Source organism: Pomacea canaliculata, linkage group LG1, assembly GCF_003073045.1.
Source record: "Pomacea canaliculata isolate SZHN2017 linkage group LG1, ASM307304v1, whole genome shotgun sequence".
Classification (NCBI taxonomy): Eukaryota; Metazoa; Mollusca; class Gastropoda; order Architaenioglossa; family Ampullariidae; genus Pomacea; species Pomacea canaliculata.
The window spans coordinates 29,890,322-29,911,500 of NC_037590.1; the positions used below are offsets into that span (position 1 = coordinate 29,890,322).

Here is a 21,179-nt window from a genome sequence, read left to right on the forward strand (position 1 = left end):
ACACGACCTTAGCCAGCCCCTGGGTGTCGACCGACCTTTGGTGACAGCGGCACCTACACTCTGCTAGTCGTGTACCAGCTGCCCAGGACCTGGCACTGAAGTCAGTGTAGATGGTCTGGTAAGCATCGAGTTAATACTTACACACAGGTCTTTTACTCGCACTTAGCTACCCTCAAGGATGGGTACATGCATCTCTCTCTCTCCCACGCACGCACAACATACCCGCGCTCGCACCCGTGCTTACCGAGTAAAAGAAAGAAAAAAACAAAAACGAAAGAAAGAAAGAGAGATTGAGGGTTCCACAGCAGGTTACTTGGATGACCCCCTGAGCTCGGAAAGAGGAGTTGTATTCACAGCAGTGTCATGAGCGGGTAGGGTTGTTCTCGGGGTAGGGTTGCTCCAGAAGCAATGGGAGCAAAGGTTGGGCGCATTATGATGGCTGTAAAGACCTGCTTTGCGAGACTCGTCGCAACATAAGGACTGTTGTCCCTCCTCACTACGAGTCTTTGCAGCAGCAGTCAATATGACTTGTTATACACTCTATCTTCACATCAAAGAAAGCCTGGACCTTCTTGAAATAATTTTCTCCCGTTCCCCGATTCACTTTTTATCCTCGCCATGCTTTCAATAGAAATGTTCGCCACTTCTTTTGTCCGTTGCCTGTAGATGGCGCTGTGGGGACCTTACATGGCTGTGTATTAGGGTTAAGAGGCTTGTGTATAATAAAGCACATAAAGATATGTGTGTGCGTGGGTGCGTGGGTGTGTGCGTGAGATAGAAAAAGAGAGAATGGACAGACATGACAGATTTTAAAAAGAAGTAGAGAACAATGATTTTTTTCTTTTAATCTTATTATTACTTAATATACGGTTGGACATATTTCGGTAATAAATGTGGTTGTAGTATGCTAAATGATATTTCTCTTTTTGATTATTTATGGATTTGATTTTGGGATGTTCTTTTCTAAATTCTTCTATTTATCAAAAATTGCTTCTAAAAAAAGTTTATAGTTTTTTTGATCATCAAATCTTGAAGTGAGAAACATGCTAAATTTTGTTGCTTCACTCGCGACATTTACCTCGTGAAGAAATAATATTTTTTCATATTGTTAATTGTGTAGTTAGAACTGTGGAGCTTGGTAACGGATGTGGATGCTGTGCAGTTGACTGCAACTTTCGTTTCGAGAGCTGGTGTCCATGTACAGCAAAGGCTAACGACAACATCAAAAGCAGGTTTGCTGCGTGGTTGTTAAACTGTCAGAAGGCAATGAAGTCAAACAAGAAAAGAACAAAAAGTGGGTAAAATTTGTTTCATACTCATTGCATCATTGCAAAAACAAAAACAAACCTCTAGGACTGTCTTGATGCATGAGGAACAGTATTTCCTTTTCTGTACAATAAAACACCCATAACATTTTAAGGAGGTAGATACATAAATATAATTATGCGTGGAAAAGGAGAAATAAAAATGGATGCTACTAAATTTCGCCTTTTTAACATCTTCTTGCAGTAATCTGTCACCAAACAATTGAATGGACCAAGAACGCAGAAGGGCTGCCTGCAATGACCTCTTGCAGTTCATCATCCAGGAACGTGTGGAGAAGTCGACATCATACGACATCCACAACAGAACCCATGTTTTCTTCTCTCTCTCTTCTCACCCCCTACCTATTTTTTTTTTTCTGTCCGCCGTCACCGCGCTTGACCTGACCCGACCTCGCGCCCCACCCCATCACTGCTGGAGCAGCGACAAACAGGCAGTCGCGCCTGTCTCCACGCATGCTTGGCTGCCACGCAACAATGAAAAAGCGACAATATTATCAGGGCTCCATTTTGGGGAACCTACGCTTCATAGAGTTCTCTTCTTCTCGACAGCACACCCACCACCCTCATTTTTTTCTTCTCTCTTTCTCTCTTTTAAAAGCAGCTGCTACGTGGAGAGATTGGCGTGAGAGATGTAGAAATGGACGGCCGTCACTCCACCAGCACAACCTCCGGCTTGTGTGTACTTCCCATGCCACCTTCTCTTTAATCAGGGTTTAAAAGTATCGGATAAATGTCGTGGGACGTCTTGCAAGGTAGAAGGAAGAAAAGGCAAAAACCTTGACGGCAGAGAGTTTCAAGACAACCTCGTCTCGACAAGCTTCAGCGAGGGACTAAATTGCCACGTTGACTGCTGACTGTGTGCTGTTCCACACAAACATGAAATATGGGGAGGATCTTCCTTGTTTCCTACCCCATCCTCCACTTCGTCTACATTGGCTGGTGCTTTGGTTAAAAAAAAAAAAAAAGGGAGTTGTTCAGGTTCCTACATGATAAGTTTGTGGAAGCAAATACGCAACCGGCGAAACGAATGTTTGCACCTGTTCATCATTGAAAAGAAACCAAAATCATTATTTCGTACACTTCCAGGTTTTCTAGGAAAGGTTCTTTTTTGAAACTTTACGACATTAAAAAGAATTGTTGTTTCTTTTCATTGCCTTAAAACTTTTCAACATTGCCCTTATCGTTTTACCTGACCATAATGCATCCCGATTGTAGGACCACAGCCTTGTCATATGGCCAGACACTAACTTTCATTAATATTTTTTTAAAAAATGACAATCTGAAGTTCAACTGAGTTGAACGAGGATCAAATTTAAGCGATAAGATCTTGAGGTCGAGGGTTGATGGCTGCAAGGCTCGTTAAGACCAACTTCTTCGCTGAACAAAAAGACTCCGTCTGGCCATGGTACCCTCTTGTCTGTGGTCGTATCTCAACATACGCCTCTTGTCGGGTGTACCTAGGCTCTGATCTGAAGTCAGTCGCACGTCGGGACGAAACACTGCGAGCTCGCATTACGTCTTCCCTGAAAGCCAATCACCTGTGTCCCATCACAGGTGTGAGCTGCAAGGTGGTGGTGGTGTCCCCTGACGCCTGCTGCTCTCCCTTAGCAGATGAGCTATGCGGAATGCTGTAAAGCTGTACTAAACCCTGGTCTTAGTCCAGGGGTGGGAACATTTTTTTCCTCCAAAGACCATTTTGATATTTATAACATTATTTGAAGTTCATAAAAAAATTATCTAAGTACTAGTCTGTTTTAATTGGTACTATTCGTTCTTGTTAGCCCTGATGTGTGTTGGCATTTTTACAGCTGCTTGGCACTGCTGTCCTCTGAGTCTCCACAATTTGCTTTTAGGTAATTAGGTGCGCGGAAAGAATTCTTTACTTCTATGAAAAACATACGGAAACAAATGGAGAAGTGCTTGGTTTGTACCGCTTGGCATCGTATACCCTCCCCACCCCACCTCACCCCCTTGGTCACAAGATTAGCGACTGACTGCTGGCTCCCTCTACTCGCTGATTGCTTCTGTACCTCGGGTGCTGCGCCTCGTCTCCTGCCTGCTTGCGTACCCGGCGTAAAACATACGCCGCAGGTAAGAAGACACCCGAGAGCATTCACGCTGCGCTGGCCCGCCGACCGGCGCAATCACCGTCGGGTGCGTCGTTCTGCGCACAGGCCGGGGTCACCACCCTGACCTCTAACCCTGCGCCTGTAGACCTGTGCGCATTGCATTTCGCCACCAGTGCACGATAAACCTGTGTCTGGCGTGTGAGCATTACAGTAATTTGCCCACAATGCACATCAACATGTCTACCTTTTGCGCATTACAATTTTTACACCATTTCCCACACGAATTTTTTGTTGGCAGTTTTGCCTGGTTTTTTTTTTGACATTACAAAAATTTGCCCTGTTATAGTGTGTGTGTGTGCGTTTACCTTTTCACTCATTACGAAACACGTTAGGTATGATCACCGTGAAATGTGCGTTTCTCGTTACAGCATTACAGCAGCTGTCCTGTCCCTAGCCTCGTGTGCTGCTAAAAAAGGATGCCCACCTCGAAATGGAGACAAACACGCAGACAGACAATGCAGACCTGTCCACACCCCTTCCCCAACAACAACAAAAAATAGATATAGGATACGCAAACACCTTTCTTGCGGCGTGCGACCGAAGGTTCGAGGGCGTGAAGCTGTCATGAGAAGATACTGTGTGTACAATAGGCTTGGAATGCGAGAGTGTAACAGTATCTCGGCAAGAATTATGACGGTGCCGAAAAAAAAATGGTGCGAGGAAACGGTGAACAATGTCGACCTGTCACCAGAAGCACCCTCTCCTCTCTCTCTCTCCCTCCCTCCTCCACACTCATTATTCACCTCCCTCCTTGCCACCAGCACTGACCTGGTTTGCCAGTTTCTGCCAGTTGTTGTCCTTATCACTCAATTCATCGAAACGGATAAAAGCTGAATTCATTTCATGCACTTGCTCATTGCGCGCCTTTACGTGAGCTCGAAATTCAATCACGTCCACGTCTTCTGTCTGTCGTGTTCGAAATCAACACACCTCTGAGGTTTGTGTGAGAGGTTACCTGCTATCGCTCGTTTTTTTTTTGTCGGAAAAGACAGTAGCGACATCGCTGGCCATGGCGTGCACATTATTAATGCACATACCTGTAGTTCTAACTTGGTACCTTCTGGTAGCACTGTTACTTTCCTACAGGTGAAAAGACAATTATAAAGAATACAAATACTTTTTGCGACACTGGGAGACTTAATTACCATCGGTGGAGAATATTCCCTGAGAGGTTTCTGCCCTCCTCTGTTCCAGCAAGTGGTTTTGTCAGGATTTGGTACGAAAGGTCTACGAAACCTTTGGTCATCGCAGTCCGGGACTGACACTTGCAGACACCTGACACCAGCCGGACGGGGGACACAAACAGCCACAAGTGAGGTTGAGTGAATTAAAGGAGCTGGTATAGAAATCCAAACATGGTTGGAATCCCTCTTCGCTAACACAAAACTCATGGAAAGCTTCAATGTGTCATAAGGAAGCAATACGGACGATTGCTTTTGAAACTTTAAAGTAAGTACATACCTTGCCTGAGGGAGAGGAGGTTTTATCGTTTTCAATATATGACAGGTGAGGTGAGGGGTGCAGGGAGGCTCCATAGCAATGTAGTGATAGAAGGTCGGGGGAAGTAGGAGGTCCTCCCTACCCAATACCATCATCTGTCCACCAAGCAGTCCACAGATGCCTGGTCTCTCAGGGCAAGTTAAAGGCTAATAAGACTGCAAACTTATTTTAAACCAACTGTTTGTTTGTTTCTTTGTTTGTTTGTACGACTAACGGATTCCCCAAACTCTAAAGAAATAGCTGACCCGTGTGTGTGTGAGAGAGAGAGAGAAGTATATGAAAATCATTATCAACTGCTGTGTGTGTGGATGGAGAAAAGGAAAAGTTTGTGGATAACTGCATAGGTAAATGACCGTGTGTGTGTGTGTGTGAGACCAGTCACTGAATACTACTCAGCACCAAAGCTGCACAATGCTATCTATAATACGCTCACTCGTTATTCTCTGCATCATTTGCCACTTTTCACACTGTTTACAATGCCAAAGCAAAATGTTGTGTGAGATTACACGCGCGTGCACAGCTACAGACTCGACTGCCTGTCGAACAATGCAATATTTAGTGTTCGAAATCACAACAGTCGATCCAGTGATTTAGCAACAACATCAACACACACACATATTTAAAACAACAGAAAACTGTTATCTCGCCTGCTCAAACTAACTGTTAAATAGAAAAGAAAAAAACAAAAGAAGGAGAAAGAGTGAAAGGACGCTATTGTACACTATCTCACCGTTCACCTGGCAGGTATGCTAAGTGCGCTTTTCAAAGCATCATTCATCGCCTCAGGCAAAGCGGAAAGTTATGTAAGATGTTAAAAAAATTATCGCTTCTTGCCTCCCGGTGCAGTTTTTGGTGGCGAGCTATTACCAGCAGAAACATATTTTGTTCATTATGCGCGGCGCTTACAGCTTAACGGAAACCTCACGCGAGCTCGTGGGGTGGGTGGGGTGTGTGGGGTGGGGTGTGTGGGGTGGAGTGGGTGGGAGAGACAGGGTGTGAGGGCAGGGGAGGGATGGGAGTACACAAGGGACTGAATGCTGATGTTTTAGATGCGGTGTCCAAAACATAAACAAGACGAGTTATTGAGCCACAGAGGCTTCTCGTGTTGCCGGGGTATGATGTACAGTTTCCTGCAGTCTGCCTACACATCATCGGTTGTCTTCTTGTGAGGACGAGGAGAACTGATTTACGTTACTTTGTGTTTTTGTGTGGGCTGGAATTTATGTCCGGCCTGTAGCCCCACTTTAACACCGCTCAAGCTGGTAGCCAGCCAGGGGTAGGGAATGTTTGGGGTAGACAGAGGATAGGTTGTGGTACCTAACACATAGGTTATCTGTTTGACCGGGGTGTAAGTGGAATATCGCCTCAGATTTCTACCCTTAACGATACTCAGATGTACCCCATGGAAATATTTTACTGAATTGTCACACAGAATGTTGCGCGGAAATGTATTGTGATGTGAAATATTTTTAGCGGGTGTTTCTGTAGTTTTGCAGAGGTGTTTTGATTGTATTGAGCTGTTTTGATTAATTCTAGATATTGCTTGTTATTTCAGTTGCCAACAACAGTACTTTGAGTGATCAGTAATTGTCCTAACTTGGGGATGGAGCAAGGGGACCAAGGTGCAAAGACAGCGGTACAGGCAAAGATCGTAGGGCGATGGGTTCATATCTCGCTCCGTCACACATTCTTTTTATTCTATGAATGTGGCGTGTGATTTCATGGATGACTAGTCTGTGTAATACAACGCCAGCTGCTGAATCAGGCCCAAAACATTCACAAAACTCGTTTCTTTTTAAGCTCCAACGAGTTGTTTTACTCGTTACTAGCGAATAGCAAGAAAACAGTGTTTGCGCACGGCACGCAGCTGAGGATAGACTCACGCGCAGGCATGGGAGAGTCTGAGAGAACAGTTCATGTTTGATAAATGCAGTAAGGTCAGAGAGACAGAGACGCGTGTCAAGCGTTTGGATGCGGATGCAGACTTCCGGCCAGTGAACGTCGCGCACGACGCAACAGCGGACTTGACTCCGCAACAACGAGCGTCAGGCACGCGCGGCACGAGGCGTCAGCACAGGAGGAACTCGGAATTCTTCAGGCGGTGGTGGTTGGTGTTTATTCTACGCGAAAAAGGAATCCACTGAGCACACAGGAGGCGGACATTAATCTTACGGCAAAAGTCAGTTTAATTAGAACACCGGTCCGCCCATCCAGCCCAACCTTGGCGAAGTCCTTTAGCAGCCGACATCAGAGAAACACACCGAAGTGCAATTCTTCGTTAAAAAGGCGTCAAATGCATTATTATTCATTACTTTTTTGATGTATGTTTCTAGCAGCTTGTACCCGGTCATTCATCCGAGGAATTAACGAACTGTCAGACCGACCAGTGACGACAGCGAAGAGCAATCAAGGTTTTTTTTTTGTGTGTATGTGTGCTTTTTTTAAAATTTTCATCTCCACCACCTCCTTTTCCTGCTTCTCGGAGGGCAAGTGCGAGATCTCGATAGGCGATGACTCTAAAAGGGCAAAGGTCAGTCCTCAGACAAGAGTTGTTTGCAGAGTTAGTCAAAGAATGCAGGGCAGGTGGCTGCAGTGTGTCTAAACAGAGAAGCAAAGATCGCGTCGCCGCATCCGACATGTGTGTTTGGGGGTGAGGTGGTGGTGGTGATGATGGTGCTGGTGATGGTGGTGGAGAAGGAAAGGGCGGGGGATGAGGGCGCACGCGCTTCAACCGCGTGGCGAGGGCGCCTGGGTCACGTTGACTGTCGTTTTTATCGCGCATGGCATTCAGGCACGGTTAGCCTCCTCTGACCACTACAGTTTTGAACCCTTGTCGAAACAATTCAGGTCTCTACTCAAAAGTCTTTAATATGCTCCATAATCGATTCATTAACACTTTTGTTTTAATAAATGCGTCCAGTAGCAAACGAATGAACAAACGACAGATGTTTCTCGAGGTTCTATTGGTTGATTGATGTTGAGGCAGATGTTCCTTGAGATTCTATTGGCTGATTAATAGTGTGGCAGATGTTTCACGACTTTTTATTGGATGAAGGATACTGGGCTGTCAATACGGCACTTTCGTGTATTTGTAGTTTCCTGCGAACCCCGCTGTTAAAAAATAATCACATGGTTACAAATTATTTTTCTACGCACAAATCTTAATGTATTTCTTCGCAGCGACCATTTTGCCCTCCACTAAAATGTTATCGACAACGAGGATCAGGAAACCAGTCCCTCGCGCTTCACCACACATGATGCCACGAATTATCTCCTCTCTCATCAGGCGATCAAACCGTCACCAAACAGCCCCGAGGCTGCGGCGAAACGTCACGTGACTTGAAGTGCGGGATTGATTGTCGCTGCCGACATTGAGAACACACCCACTTACCTTTGAGAGGTGAAACTTTTGGAGCACTGCGGCTGCAAATGTCATATAGGGGAAGTTTCAAGTTCAGCTTTGCATTATCATTGAGAATAAAAATGGAAGGTCGTTTCAGTAATACACTCCCACTGCAAATTACATTCCTGTTTTTCAGTTTACTGTCCTTTCCCAAAGAAATATCAGTTATACAGTTCATGCCATTGTCGTGTCAGTCCCAGTAACCTTTGACATGTTCTGTAAAATATAATTAAGAAGTTGGGACTCTAACCTCGTGTAAAACGTTGTGCAGGCATTTAAATAGTTGGTAAACACGACTTTCAAAAATAAAATCGTCGGTAAAGTCTGACAATAAATATCGACGAGTCTGAAAAAAGAAAGTTTAAAAGAATCAAAGAAAAAAAAGATAAACTCGTATATGAGTAAAATACATGTACTCTTTCTGCTGATAGGTCTACCCTTTAGTAAAACTTCTCGGTTGGCGGTCCTGCCCTGCTGCACTTGACTTTCATTACGACACCAGCTCTGAGTCACGCCTGCTGCTTTCGTCTCTCAACCGACAATAGGGGCAACCGCTAGAAAAGACGGTTTAAGCTGAAGTGCTCTCAAATTCAGTGTCATCAGCTGGTGTCAATGTTGTGTCTTTTAGTGAAAGTCTCCTGGATGTAATTGAGCTCACAAGCTTACACCTAACCTGACACCAGCTGCACGCTCTTGTTTTCGGGAGACAGCTATGGTCCTCCTGACCTCTTGGTGTAGTCAGTCTTCTCGGGTTGTCTTCCCTTCGCCATCGAGAGTCAGGTCCGCCGCCATGTGGCCACGACACAGACTTCAATGATCAGTGAAGACCGTGGACTCTACTCATCCAGTGATTGGTGGCGGCGGGTAATCACCGAGGACCAGTCCAGCAAACCAGTCGACCATGATGTCCTCAGGTACCGAAAGTATATCCAAACAGACGAGACATCCCATAATTCCCAATATCGTTGGTTGGTATGCAAGGCTTTTCCCAAGAGGCTTCTGTTTTGGTGGTCTTACCCCAAATACTATAGGAAGTGAATGCATTTGGGGATTCTAATACTTCTTTCTCCCTCAAATCATTTTTTGGTGGACTAACTGAAATATTTCCCAGTCCACTTGCCAGCGATAGAGGGTCTGTTAAAACTATATAAGTGTGTTTCATTTCTCTTTAAAACAAAGTTACTTTTAATGGGATATAGGAATGAGAGAGTTCAAACAGGCAAAACATAACAGCAGGTAAGATCCACAGATACAACAACAGCAATCAAAATGAAAACATTCCCAGCTGATTGAAAAAGGACAGCCACGCTAGACTGGTGAAATTAAGGAAGAAATGCCAAAGCCGCGCTACTGATATTTGTCAAGTTGAATGAGGCTCATGTGTCACCTCGCCCAAGCCTGGGTGACAGTGCAACACACCGTGCTAAGCCCAGACAGGTGTTTTGAGGATCGGAGACCCCGAAATTGTCAAGAAAAAGTAGTGGGCGAGACAATGCGAATGCAAATGTCTTACCAAGCATTCCGAAGATCGCAGTTTAAATTTCCTAATAACAAATTGGAAAATAATAATGTAATTTTTCAGGATCAAACTTGGTTTCATTGCGATCCGCACGCGTCAGCCGCAGATCGGAACACGACGCCTGCCACCCGGTGTCTGCGATTTTTCTTTCCTTCCTTAATCCGCTGCGACTGGAGTCTAAGACCAGGAACTGGTGTCAACAGACGAGTCTTTAAGTAAAGCAATGGAGAAAGAAGTTCATTTATTGTAGAACTGACACGTCAGCGCAAACACGCGTACACACACACATGATTGCATATACACACGCACATTTTTATGTCTGGAAGCTCTGTATATACCTAAATGCGAAGGATCACATTAAAAGATTACATACATCGTTGTGGCTTTCTCGACATCGAATGGTACAACATATGTCCAGTAGGTGTCAGGACAGAGAAGAGTCAGTGACAAAGTGACAGGAAGTTCAGTCCTACACCGTTGTGTCTAATACATGTTTCTTTACATTATACTCTGTGTCTACCAGGTACGTGAATTCAGACCCCGCCAAATTATACCCCAGAACAAAGGAAACATACAGTTTTCACTCCTTTAAAAACTACAGCGCCCCCTTCAGTGCAGAAGCTACAAAAAAGTAGTCCACACAATTCCGCTGATATTTCGGTCAGAACACTGGGGTTAGAGCCCAGGGAGGATTGACTAACTTCAAACATTGAAAGTGCGGCGCTAATGTCAGCAACTAAGTGGCTTCACCACACCATGGACAAACACAATGTGCGAGACCACACTGCCTCGTGCTCCACCGGAAGCTCATTCACGGGGAACGAGACTTGCTTTGGGGCTTGGAACTCCGCTAGCCTTGTCATCAATTTGTTCTGGTGTCCTCTGTCCCTCGCCCTCATCGCCTTACGTAGACGACCACAGCGCCACAATTACAGGGGAGATCACTGCGCCAGACAAACAAGGGCGGCAAGTGGGGAGGTGCGGGAATGGGAGGAGTGTGAGAATGGCAGGGAGCTGGGGAGGGAGAAAGAGAACGAAATGTCACGTGGGCAGACCGCAGTGCCCCTGACAAAATGTTTGATTCGTTCTGCGTTGCGTGACCGACTCCATGAGCACCGGAGCGACGTCTGGTGGCAAAGCCCCTGGAGACACCTAACGGGAACAACAGCCTTCTGGGGAACGCATTTGGGGCCAGTCTTGTGGGAATGGGGGAGTGTCTTTGTTCCGTGTTTAATAAGCGTGCAAGTGTCTCCAACAACCAGAAAGAACCAAACTACCATCTGTAAGCTAAGGCCAATGACTGCATCTGCAATGATAATCTTATTTCCCGACATATATATATATAAAGATTTCTCGATATATATATAGAGAGAGAACCAAGTTAGAGAGGTTCACAGAATCGACTAAACATCTTTGAGTTCATCTTAAGGAACAATTGTACCAAACAGCAAGGCAAGACTTTGCTACAAGTGCTTGTACTAAAAGTGAAGGACGTACATATTTTAAATAGTTAATATAGTATAATATAGTAATTATGGTATAATATAGTATAATGTAGTCAATATAGTAAATATAGCATAATATACTATAATACAGTGTAATATAGTACATATGGCATAATATAGTATATTGTAGTCAATATAGTGTGACCGAGGATGAACTAAAATAAAGATGATCGTGTTAAAAAAGCGAGTAAATGTAAACACACACATCACCATATCTACTAATACAAATCAAACCACTTATTACAATGCAACTGACACTAACACATGATTGCATACACGCGGAACTTTCAAATACAGTACGGTTAGAAATATAAACGATGCATTATATATTACCATAGGTATATTATACGAGTTTGTACCAACTTTACAGGTTTCTGGCTGTAGAGATAAGGCATACAGAGAATGCCAGCGTAAGAGAATCAGAAGGTAAGTCTGTAATTAATATACAAATGTATGATGTTTGTAATGCTTTTATATTAGAGGGGGGTGGAGAGAGAGAAAAGGGAACGTGCATAGTGCAAGTAATGCAAAATCGCGAAGGGTATGACTTCGACGAAAAAAGATGGAACACCACAACAAATTTATGACATTGTTTGATAACATATATGGCCTAGGTGTCTGCTCGCTCTGACAAGTCGTACAGTGCAAGGAGTCCAGGGTCACGCGTCGAAAGGTCAAGGCGTGTCTGCGCGCACACCTGTACAAAAGGTGAGAAGGAAGACGATACAGCACGCAGACGTGCACGGAAGACAAAAGGTAAGCATGCAGGGCAGGGGAGGAGCTAACAGTCCACTTACCTGGTGGACAGCGGCAGTCGGCGTCCCTCCGCATGATGTCCCGCTTCTGCCGCAGTCGCTGCAACAGACAAGAAAAGAGAACTCAAGCCAGACATGGGCAGACAAGCAGCGTCACGTAGGCTTCGTCCCGGTACCCATGGTTGTACAGGGAGGATGCGATTCGGATCAAATTGCTCATTAAATCTAACGGTTTTATCTCCACCCTTAAGTGCCCCACTTGAAGCCATTACACCGGCTGGAGGGGGTGGCTCGCCCCGGGTCTCATTGTAGCCGTGGTTGCCGTGTGGGCCTCTTCTTGGGTGCACGAGCAATTGCGAGGGCAGTAAATTCTTTGAGCAAATCTCGATATGTCTTTTCCCCTGATGATCTGCCAAGCAGCTGAACTATGTATACGGCGGGCAGTTACAAAGTCTGTGTGGCTTTTTGTTTTTCGTGCTTTGCTTCATTTACTCCAGGTTTTAACTGAATACCTTAGATAAGGGTAGGTCATACCCCACATGGAATGTTTCAATGGGGCGTTATAAAAGTAATTACCAAAAATACACTTATCTTAATTTTAAATAAAGACCCAAATTTATTTCTACTTTCTTTTGAGTTGTTCGGATCTTTTCTCGTTACCCTGGCAACATTAGCTAGCTACAAAACATCAGAAACACTTTAAGCAGGAAAGACCAACACATATTTTCTCGATGATCAGCAATGACGATCACGTGTGAAAAGTTCACAAATGCATCTTCTTCATTCATTACTTCACTTAACATCTAACAGGTAACACCGCTGCTCTCTGACCTACAAGTCGATGGAGTAGGAGAAGATGGAGGTAGAGACAGTCTGTGGGGGGTAGATGGAGGGTAGGGGTTGGTGGTGACTGACACTGTCAGATATTTCTGATACAAGCTTAACACTCATAGGCAAGGGAGGGTTACACATGATCAGATTTGCAGATAGAAAAAGAAAAGGCCTGAGGATAAATTCCCTTTGTGCGCCTCTCCCACTGGTTATCAAAGAAAGCCGATGATAAGGTAGACTATTGACAAGCCGGGTACGCAATCCGCGCCATCTGTGAGAAGTGCTGGCTGCTCGGGTGCCGCACGTTGGTCTGTAAGCTCCAGCCTCGTCCTCGTCACGGGTGGCACGAGGTTCCTGCCGTGGGGCAGGCGCTAGTCTGTCTAATCTAACCTCAGTCTATCGCCGCAGGTCTATTTCCAGCGTCGGGCCGTGAACTCTGCGCATGACAAGGAATGAAAGATCACTCTCGCCTGTTCTGTGACTTACGTCCCCTTCTTCTCCAGCTGTTTTTCTGTCTTTCGCCACTTGCTCCCACTTGCCCCGGATCTCGGTTTTGCTATCCTTCACTCCTTTGCATGTTTCTTAATATACGCTAGTCGCTCTCGTCTTTCGTCGGTTTTTCTACTTTCACGCTAGTTTATCTAGCTTTCATCTCGTGTGTGTGTGTCTCTCTCTCCGCCCCCTTTCTAGTTTTATTTTACACATTAGCTTTGTTTCTCGATAATTCTTAATCCCATCTCACGATCTTAACTTTCCTCCCTCTTTTCTTTTTTTTTTTTAACCTTCATTCACTTTGTAGTTTCTCATTTTTTTCTATTCCCTCTTGTCTTTCTTCCTCCCACAGCCTTCTCATCTGTGTAGTAAATTTTCAAAACAAGTGCACATATGTCTTTCTCTCTCTTTTCCCATATGTTCTTTCTTCCACCGACTCTATTACATTTTTGTCTATGCATATTACTGTCTTCTTTTGCTCTCATTTCCTTATAACTTTTTACACTACCCCGTATATATACACACACATGCCTTTGCATTTTAGCATTTTCCCTTCTCTAATTCTTTGCTCCCTGTGTTAGAAACATTGAGCTTCCATACGATGAATTTGTGAGAAAAGAGCATCATATTTTGGTGCTAACATTGTTTACTCTTGCAACAATGACAACGACGAGTGAAGGTGAGGAGGGAGGCTACTACTTAACTACCGGGGTTAACTGTAGTACCTCACACTTCTCGAACAGAAGGAAAATCAGTCATGTCCGGATGCCTTTATGAGAGGGTCAAACATCATATTGCATTTTTCTTTCTTTTGTTTGATGTTAGCAACTTTCTAGGTAGCAACATCTCAACAAAGGTGAAATTCAGTTTTCCTGAGTACACCGGCATTCGGGTCTCAATTTATCACTAACCCCTTTCTCCTACCACTCCCTCCTTACCATCCAACATTCACCACTATGCTGCATTAAATTAGTTGTTGGCTGCTTGGCCCGCCCCTGTATTCTAATTTCACAGCTAGTTCGAGAAGTTCTCGCAAAGTCTCGCAGATTCTCGCTATAGAAATGCAGATCCACACATACGCGTTGACATTAAAGCAAGGACTGGAAGACCGCGCCACCTGTTGGCAAGGTTAACAGATTGCTCCCCCTCGTGGCCATAAACTTAATTCTTCACTGCATCTACCTTTTTGTTGCCACTGAAATCCTCGAGAGACACACAACTTATGAAATGACTCGCAGCGACTTCGTCCATGGCATCCGCTATTGCGCTCGGCTCTTTATGGCGAGATCCACCGTAGGGCCGTGCTCAAAGGAGGTACAGCCTTTTTCTCTCTTTCTTTTCCTTCCTCCCAAAAAACCCCTTTCAGAGAACGAATTACGCAGCACACAGGATCTTCAGAAAATGATGATGAGTTAAAGAAGAAGAGGGAAGGAAAATGTGAAGAAGAGGGGAAGGAGGAACTGAGACGGTGGAGGAGGTTGATGGGAGAAGAGAAGCGAGGGTGAAAGAAGAAGGAAAACGAGGCACCAAAAAAAAAGTTTTGTTGGGGGGAAGGAGAAAAGAAATGAAAAGAAATATGTGGGTGAAGGGGGACGATACAGTTGGGGATGATATGAATGAAGAGAGGAAACGAGAGAGAGAAAGATGAAAATGGTAAGAGAGACAAGACATGATTATGAATGAAACAGCGATGAAAAACATGTAGATCCCCCATTTTCTTGACCTAGTTTGATGTAGGTGACAGAAAAGAGATGGAGCTACAATATGCTCACATTGCTTTAAAACAACCGGTGCTGCTAAGAAGCCAGAATCAACTGAGTATCTGGATAGCCGGGTATACAGATGTCACGTGATTGTAAATATTTGACTCTGCATCCCACTCCATCCCCGCCCCCTTTTTCTGTTATTTTTCTTATGTTTTTCCATGCTTACCTGGCTGTACTCAGTCCATCTGAAAGATTGAGAGTATTACCTGGAGCACAGCCAATCAGCTGTATCTTACAACGAACATTTCGACAAAAAGCATGGCAGCAGCAAATGAAGAACAGTTGAGTGTTGGAGGGATAGCAAAGGAACCTGGGAGGAAAATCTAAACTTCCTAAGCTGGATACAATTCAGATCGGGGAATCTGGAAAAGATCCCTTTGTGAAGACTGGCACCATATGCCGGAGTCTTGGGGGCAAGGGATCTGCTGGGGCCACAGACACATGCGGTACACTTCTGAATTGTGAAGTAAAATGACAATAAAAATCCAGAACGGATTAATATGTACCACATAATAAAGAAAACTTTACAAAATTGTCAACTATTTCGTTACTAAAACTAGTTACATTCTTACTGCTGTTGTTGTAATGCTACACAAAAATGAAATAAGTGAGAAGAAATGGTCTGTAGTGAAGTCAGAGAATTCAGCAATTACTCCACTGCAGAACAGCTATTTGTTCGCACAAAATACTAATTACTATTCTTTTGTTTGTAATTTTGACTATTACATTGATTGATTAGAAAGCGAGGAGCATATCCGCAATTTTTTATATGCAAATAACAATTTATTATGAGAAGAAACTGAAACTGGCTTGCAAACTGTCATTGTCAAAACAACAGTGCTCTAAAGTCAGCATGCAGCCTCCAAGGTTTTGCTGCTTTGTAGTCTTCACATTGTTGCAAATATTTTCTTGCTTAATTCGATGCACAGCTATAGTATATTAGTATATTAGTTAAAATGATGTGGTGAGTATAAACAGACAAATGAACAATCACAATGGAAACAATGTTTCAAAGTTTTCGTCTGCTTCTTTGTCCACTTCATCAATTCTTACACGTGGGACAAGAAACTTGTTTACACTGTTGTTGAGGACGTGTGAACTAGACTAGGTACAATAACAACATTGGAGATAATGACAATAATAGATGATGATGATAATAATAACAACTGCTCCTGTTACCATTGTCATGATCATCGATACTATACAGCATTTAGACAAAGTTTCAAAATTTTATTAAACTATTAAACGACACACGTATTATTTCTTTGTTCCCTTTCTTAAACATCAGTTTTTAATTTCCAGTTTTGAAAACTGAATAAAATTGTTACAACCAGTCTCGTCCTGGGAACAAAAAGGAAACCAGTCTGCTCTATTTTAAAGCAAAACTGAAGTAAACCGAAAATAAACGACACAACCATCACCACTCATCTCTCTACACATTTGCTTTTAATGCACCCGGTGCGACTCCTACAGACCTGTGTACCTGCACCCACTTAAGAGCCCCGCCTAGATAATATCATTTCAGTGTGTTTATCCTCATAATGCCTCGTTTAGGACTTGACCCCATAAAGACGCACTTTCCTGGAGTGGGCAATCTATTGTTTATTGGCCCTCGTGGCCCTCATGGTGGGATGGCAGGGCCTGGCGACCCAGTGGGATCACAATCTAGCTCTCCACCCCGGTACACATGCACACATTCAACAAAATATTTTAAGCCACATTTTACAGAAAATAAAGCAAATAAAACAAAGAAGAGACGATTTAAGAAAGTAGTAAAAAAAAAAGTTGCGGAAGTCGAATGTTTAGAGGTAAACTATGTCTAAACCAGGGAAGCGAAATAATAAATATTTATAAAATAATAAGAATAAAATGAGTGATGAAATAATAACTAAAAATGAACGATGAAATAAATCAACGACGAGTGTTAACAATGTTACCTCTTCGAGAAAGAGCTCCACTTTGCTGTCCACTATCCGGTCAAGATTGTGTGTAATGTCCCCGTAATCCTTTTCCAGTTGCGCGACTCTTTGCTGCAACGACACCATCGCGTCGTGGTACGACATCAGCGTCCAGGCGACGAAAGCCACCACCAGCGTCAGCACCGACAGCGCCAAACCGGCGCACAACCAAACAATAATCCTGGAACACAGGCTGGCCGGCATCGCCCGCTGGGTGGCAGCCGCTTTCGTCTCCTCGCTCGTCTCCGGCGTCCGCTTCTCCATCGCCGCTGGTCACACAGCACGAACACCACACCGTGCAGCACGACACTGTATCATCGTCGCCACCGCCGCCGAAGAACAATCGACACCGAACTGAAAACTCCCGACTTCTACTCGACGGCCGCTCGCGGGGTCCCGGTACACTGGGTGGGTACGTTCCCCAGCTTGGGAGCGGGGTGGGAAGTGGGTGGTGGTGGTGGTGTGCGTGTGAGTGTGTGTGGGTGGGTGTTGGTGTGGGGTGGGTGGGTAGGGGGAATCCTTCTCGAAGTGTGCGTGTGTTGAGGGTGGATGGGAGGGCTGTTGAGGGGTGGGGGACGGCGCGCCTGCTCTCACATGGGTCAATAGTGACAGCGTGCCTCTCTCCGCGCAGACGGGGTAGTACGACAGGCAAGGCTGGCGCGCAATGGGATCCCCCCCCTTTCTCCTTTCTAACCTCCTCCTTCCTTCCTCTTTTTAGCTTTGCTGCTAAACCGCTACTACCACAACCACTCCGTGTGTCTGTCAAACTCCACCCCGTGCGCCCAACACCACACTCACCATCACAACCCCACCACGGCCTCGCGCTCCGCTCGCACCGCTGCCCGCTTCACACGACGACGCGGGCTCCAGGCCAGGGATGCGGAGGAGAAGAAGAAGAGTTTCTCTTCCCTCCGACCAGCCCAGCGAGTTTGGTGAGGTGCCGCCCTGCCCATCTTCGCGCATCCACTCAGGTGAAGCTAGAGGTGGGAGGAGAGGGGAATGGGGAGAGGGTGGGTTGGAGGAAGGAGGGACCCGATTGCGATGGAGGGAGGGGTACCGTTCAGAGATGGCGAGCGTTACGCCGATGAGATACTCTCCACGAGCTGAATGGACTGGCGCGATAATCAGGGGCAGCGTGTCTCTCGAAAACGCTCGTTGCTTGAGGGGCATGTTATGTTTGTCAAACCTGTGTGACAGATTATCAGCGTACTTCAGGTCTGTCAGGATGTAGTCACACTACAGTTTTACTGTTTGTCAACTACCTTAAATGTGTCAATGGCTGGGCCAATAAAAAAATAAAATAAAGAAAAGATAAAACACGCAAAAGGTCGGCATTGATAAGTCACCTGCTGGTGTGTCTGTTTGTTTTTCTGTAGTTTGTATAGACCACTTCTCGAGCTGCGTGCCCTAAAGATAAAGATTGCATAAATCCTGCTAGGCTTCCTATCTATTGGTCTCGTAGGGACTGATCAATGTCACAAAGAGGACGGTGTGTATGTGTGAGAGAGAGAAGGGGAGAGGACACAGAGAAGAGTAACACTACACATTACCCACACAACAATTGCTTCATCTTGATGTGAACACACATTTTTGGGAAGTGAGCTCAGTTCTGTGTTCTGTAAACGAGGCATTTCGTATGCAAACTAAAATGTCTGTTAAGACGACAGAGATTACACACCTACAGAGAAATCTCGTTACCTGGCTAGAGTACTCTCCTCGTCAAACCCTCAATTTTTAGGGCTAGACGGCAAATAAAAGAAAAGATGGATTCTTATATGTATGCCCGGCCGGAATCGCGGAGGTCACAGGCGAAATCTGTACAGATGTGAACAGGTTGACCCCTCCTCCCCATCTCTTTTCAAATTGTAGGAAAGGAAAAGTGACCCGCATTTGCTTGGCGAACCCTCTGTTGTTTCCCAGGAGGCCGTCAGCAGACCCTGACCCTTGGCAAAGAATCTATGGAGCTTCCACACACACACCAGTCATAAATGGACTCACACTCACACTTGCCTCGTGCACGCACAAGGACGCACGTGCAGGGAAAGCACAAAGATTTGCTGGCGCTTGTTGATTATTATGCCTCTCTTCACCAGGTCCCCTCCTGAAGACCTCCAGCCATCGGGTCCCCTGCTCCCCAAGCCACCACCATTTCCGTTGTCTGTTGTTTCCCATTAACTCCCTTCTCTCTGCCAGAGACCTTGTCGCCTGTAAACACCGCTGCATGTTTTAAGCTTCTGGGAATAGCTTGGCTGTTTGTTCTTTCTTTCCACCTCCAGAGTGCCAGTTTATTTTCATTGAAACCAGAGCAAAGATGCCATTTTACTTATGTAATGGGAGTAATTGTTAGATTCCCCTCCCCACCCCTTTTCTTTCTCGTCTGAGCACGGCAGCACTAACTATAGCCCCGAGGAGGAAGGCATGACAAGGAGAAGTCGGTCCAGTGAAGATTAACACCTGAATTTTCTTTACTCGCCCTCCGCAATGTGGAACATATTTGAAGGCAGAAGTGCTTCGCGGCTAACCTTCTCGTGGAAGAAAGCAGACGGCGCGGCGGGGAGGAGCCCTGAGAGATCACAGGTGTAAGGACGCGCTTTTCACCTTATACCTGTGCCGTGCCCCCTGGCACATCACCTTCCCCGAGCCTTCATGTGCTGGGGCTGCGGACCAGGTGGATCCGAAATCCAAGCCGGTTTGTACACGGCTTCCAGTGGCTCAGAAACTCTAGACACTTTTTCGATTTTGCATACGCGGGTTGTATCAGCAAATAGAGAGGCGACGGTTAAACGGGAGAAGTGAGATGAACATGCTTCAACCCGGTGACAGGCGGGTACCGTGACCGAGGGTCGGTTTGGCGACAAGATGAACTGGAACGGGGGGAAAAAATTTTTTTTGTGGGGAGGGGAGGAAGTTTTCTTCGACAAAGACGTGACGCGTGCTGTGGAATCCCATCGCAAATTTTGTAACACAAGAGCTGGTAAACATAGACTAGGTGAACCTAAAGTTAATCCTTACCTGCGCTTTAAAAATCCCTTTCTTCATCATCATCATCAATCATCCTCCTCCTCCTCATCATCATCTGGGAAAATCCCGCCAATGGTCCAGGGAGTCAATTTAATCTCAAAATCAGGACCCAGGACTTCAACATGGGAAATACATTTCGATCTGATGTTGGTGGCCATGTCTGATTTGATGGACACGTGGGGTGCAGGTATCCAAGACCCATCTCCTTGCCCCCACACCACTTCTGCCCCACCCCACCCCGTGTACCAGCCTGATTCCTCCATTCAGCGCGACCAAGGACAAATGTTTGCTGGGACAGCAGCCATCTGTTTGCCTTTTCTTGTAAGCCTAGCAGGACCTGTCATGACACCCACGATAAGGTAAAAGGTCTAATCAGGGTCATTTGTAAGTCTGATCAGGTGATCAACGAGTCTTTTGACTCAGACAGGCTTTGTCCCTCTCACCTGGCCTTGACAGAGGCAGCATCATTGTTTGTGGAATCTTGAAGTCCTCGTGTTCCTAACAACACTTGTGATCGGCACATTCTCAAGATCTTAGCCAGTGTGATATGCCCTTAAACTACATCTTAAAACTAAATATCGTGTCTTGGATCATTACACACCAGAGAATGTCTCTGATCTTTATAAGTATATTTAGAGTGCAAAATCTTATTATGAAAAGAAGCCGAAGGGGAGAGAGAGAAGATGGGAGGAAGAAAGAAAAGGTAGCGATGGGAAGGAGAGAGAGAGAGAGAAAAAAAAAGAAAAGGTGAGAAGAGGTCGAGAATAAGAAATTTTTGTATTTTATTCTCTCACTTTAAAAAGAAAAATCCGAAATGGGCAATTTTTTCTCAGCTGCACATAAATCCGCCCCATACTGTCGCGCAAAGTGAAAAGCGACTGGAGAGCTCGCCAGTCAGGGGAGGCTAGCCTTGTGCCACAGGGCTTCACGTGAAGTAACACACATAGCTATCCCACCATGAGTAGCTTTAATGAG

At 45.2% G+C, this 21,179-nt stretch overlaps 1 protein-coding gene across 12 annotated transcripts in view; it reads right to left on the bottom strand.

The window, feature by feature from the left end:
- Window positions 1–17,368, bottom strand: part of LOC112558212 (collagen alpha chain CG42342-like) — a 99,474-nt gene extending 82,106 nt beyond the window's left edge. For all 12 annotated transcript variants that reach the window (XM_025228550.1, XM_025228541.1, XM_025228615.1 and 9 more), the window contains exons 1-2: window positions 17,163–17,368; window positions 12,179–12,236 (exon numbers count right to left, since the gene is read on the bottom strand). The gene's annotated coding sequence lies outside the window, so the exon portion shown is untranslated. The remainder of the gene's footprint in view (window positions 1–12,178; window positions 12,237–17,162) is intronic.
- Window positions 17,369–21,179: the final 3,811 nt, after the last annotated feature.